Source organism: Lactuca sativa, chromosome 4, assembly GCF_002870075.4.
Source record: "Lactuca sativa cultivar Salinas chromosome 4, Lsat_Salinas_v11, whole genome shotgun sequence".
Lineage (NCBI taxonomy): Eukaryota > Viridiplantae > Streptophyta > Magnoliopsida > Asterales > Asteraceae > Lactuca > Lactuca sativa.
This window is the reverse complement of record NC_056626.2, coordinates 235,365,759-235,369,377: the sequence shown is the minus strand read 5'-3', so window position 1 is coordinate 235,369,377 and position 3,619 is coordinate 235,365,759. Positions and strand designations below refer to the sequence as shown.

The 3,619-nt window shown below is 39.8% G+C and overlaps 1 non-coding gene across 1 annotated transcript; it reads right to left on the bottom strand.

The window, feature by feature from the left end:
• Positions 1-1,074: 1,074 nt before the first annotated feature.
• Positions 1,075-1,181, bottom strand: LOC111897686 (small nucleolar RNA R71). The gene has a single exon (XR_002852361.1). It is a non-coding gene; the product is annotated as a small nucleolar RNA R71 (small nucleolar RNA).
• Between the last annotated feature and the right edge of the window lie 2,438 nt (positions 1,182-3,619).

The following is a 3,619-nucleotide window of genomic DNA, read 5'->3' as shown; positions in this document are numbered from 1 at the left end:
GATACCCTACTTATTTAGCTGTACACAATTGATAAGTCCACTGCCCTTGTGTGTTCATTTTATAATTAAAAGTAGGTTTAAAACTAGTTGAGTTTACACACATCAAGTTTTTGGCGCCGTTGCCGGGGAACAGTTCTAAATTAGCACTAAGTTCTATTTTTATCGATCCTTTGTGTGGGATTTATCCTTCAAAAAGTTAATTCTTACTTTATTTAGTAGTTAGTATGGGTTTTAATAAAAATTCGTTTTAAATAATAATTAGAAAATTTTTCTGTTTTTGCCTTGAACTCGCCGAGTGCACTCGTGACAACTCGGCGAGTCCATCGCTGTTCACAGTTTTAATTTTTATTTTATTTTTGTTCTTTTTACGTGTTTTTTTTTTGTTTTATTTGCATTTGTTTCATGACCCGAGGGTCTGATACGCCTCTGGTCCCTCCTCTCGAAGACCCGGAATCCGCACTAAGGAGGAACAAAGGAAAAGCCGTTGGAGAATCCGTTTCTTCAAAGAATTCGCCATTAAAGAACCTCAAGTCCGTTTTCAGCTAGAAGAAGAGCAACAAATTAGGAGCATCCAACACCTCTTTAGCAATCGAAGACCCGATTAAAGAAGACACCGAGTACGAGACCGAGGAAGAAGAAAAACCTACATACGAGCACAAATCCGATTTTGAGGACGATTTAGCTATTACTATGGCTAATATCGATGAAGTCCCCATGGGGGAATGGAAGAAGAGGATGCGCGATGACACTGGCCTGGGACTTGTGCAGCTCGCAATTCCCGCAAGTTCTACTTTTGAGCTTAAGGGTCATATCCTCGCTCAACTCAAGGAGATTCCCTTCTATGGAAAAGACCACGAAGATGCTTACAAGCACTTAGATGAAGTAAATGATGTGGTTGACTACTTCAATGTACCAAATGTGCCACGAGAGACCCAGCTACTTCGTATGCTTCCAGTCACATTCAAGGGTGCTGCAAAGGATTGGCTCAAGTCACTCCCCCCCGGGTCGGTCACCACATGGGCTAAGATGAAAGAAGAGTTGATAGACCATTTTTGCCCGCCTTCTAAAATAGCCAAGTTGAAGAAAGCCATTGCCAATTTCGAGCAACAACCCGGAGAGTCCCTTTATGAGGCGTGGGAGAGGTACAAAGGTCTTCTCAAAAATTGCCCGCACCATGATCTTAATAGCCAACAAGAAGTCTCCATCTTCTATGATGGAGTCAATGTTACCATAAGGCCATTGCTCGACTCGCAAGGCACGCTTATAAAGAAGGCACCCCCGATAATCAAGGAATTAATTGAATAATTCTCTAAACATTCTAGAGAATACCACAACCCAATAAATGAAGTAAGTCAGGGGGTAGTGAACTCGGCCAATGATGGCATGGCGGCAATGATGGCTAAGCTCGATAGTTTAGATAGAAGGATGACAAAAATGGATCAAACAATCCATGCTATTCGAGTTGGATGCGAGAACTGTAGATGACGTCGTCTCACGAAGGATTGTGACTTGGATGAAAATGGAAACAAGAAGGCGCAAGTGTTCTACTCAAGCGGCAACAGATACGATGAGAATTGGCAGAAACCAAAGAAGGAATGGCTCCCGTATGAAGAGTATAAAAAGGAAAATGAGGAAAAGTACAAGCAGAAAGAGACGGGTTTCTATCAAAAGGAAGAACCAGTTGTGGAAAATAGATCCGACTTAGAAGATATGTTCACAAGATTCATAGCCGTGTCCGAAAAATGAGACAACCGGATATTTCAACTCTTTGTAATGGCCTAATAGGTCAAGTATTGTAACCACTTTTGAGTTAAAGAAATTAACTCTGATAATAAAATGTCCAAAAAGTTTCTATTTAACTACCTACTATGTTTAATATCATTAAACCGAGATCGTACGTAAAAAGAATGCCCAAATCCGGCTTCGTATACTGAAGTTAAGATTTTTCCAAGTTCAGCTTAGCAACAGACAGCTAAAAACTCGAATCGAAGATCGAACGACTTTTGGCCGGAATGAAATAAACGAGAATCGAAGGTCTCGACAATGGTATCTCAGCGGTAAAAAGTCTGGAAAAAACCGACGTTAGATAAAGAAGTTATGAATTTTTAAAGAATTTCCTTAATCACGTCATTTTAATAAATAAATAATAAAAATAATTTCGGAATTTGCCGACGGAGTCTAAACGAAAGTTGTAGAAGTAGTCTCACCTACGCGTGGATATAAAGACCATCGAAAACGGAGTTCGTATGAAGAAGATATGATTTTTTGAAGTTTATTAAATAAATTATATATAAATTTAAATAAAAAATCCGGTAATATCCGAAGGAGGAGTCAGCGTCCTCATCCGAGTTACGCGTCGCGTAACCCCGTACGCCCCGCGTACGCGAAGGCCTTGGTCTCGGTCCGTCCACGTCGCCCCTATGCGAGTCTACCCGACCCGTCCCATCCGAAGCGAGGCAGTCGAGGACTTGGTCACGGGTGACGCACGAGTACGCCTTGCGTACGAGCGTAGGCCCCGCGTACCGAGGCTTCTCAGACCCCCTATAAATAGAGATGCGAGGGTTCCGGGAAATTCACCCCATTTCTCTCATTTCTCTCACGATATTGCCTCGATTTCTGTGCCCGCACTACCCCGAAGCCCTGGTCATTTTGCTCAAGTCCCGAAGGTCGATTTTACTCCCGAGATTCCCGAGGATCCCGTGAAAAATCCGTTTCCCAAGACGAAACTCTGCCCGGTTTTCCATCTCGCTATCTTCAAACTTTCAAGTGAGTTCATACCCCTTAATTAACCCTTTTTTAATATTCTAAATGCTTTTATATGCTTTCTAAGGGGGGGAAAATACAGGTAAAACACACGACTACTATCGGGTGTTATATATAAAGATTATTATACACCTTTATTAAGTAGAATCATATGTGATTTATAAACTTTATACGGAACTCCCATGTACAAAATATATTACAATAGCATTCTATCTTTAAAACTATAAATTGTTGTAATGCATGTATAAACTAAACATTTTTCCTAGATTTAATGTATATGTGTCTATCTTATGCTCTACAAAAATCTATGCTTTCATAACAAGTGATTCCTTTTCTAGATATTCTAAAACAAACGAGGCACACTTTTAGAAAATTATAATAGGTATAGTTTTATGAGGATATTGCTAACTTTTACATACTAGAAACACGATTTTTAAGAAATCACTTTCATATACAAGAGCAAACGAACATTTTAACACGTAAATCTGTTTTTATACTACGGTTTTGTGAGACATTAACTTCACGTATGTTCGAGTACACATTTCAAGTCCTGTATTATATACCAGAATCCCTTGGAGGGGGAGCATGGTGTTTGTGTATAGATCTATACGGGCTTGACAACCCGCGCCTTGACTGTTAGCTACAGTCCACCATTTGGGGTGACAAACGTCATAACATTCCAACGCCTGAAGAACGTTGTGTATAGGCATTCCAAGTATTGTATGGTTATAAAACTCACACGAGGTATTAAAAATACATTGATTTACGAGGTTTTCAAACATATTGGTTATTTTTACACTTAGATACATTTTTGGAAACAAACTTTGGTCTTGAAGTAAGACTACTTTTATACTAG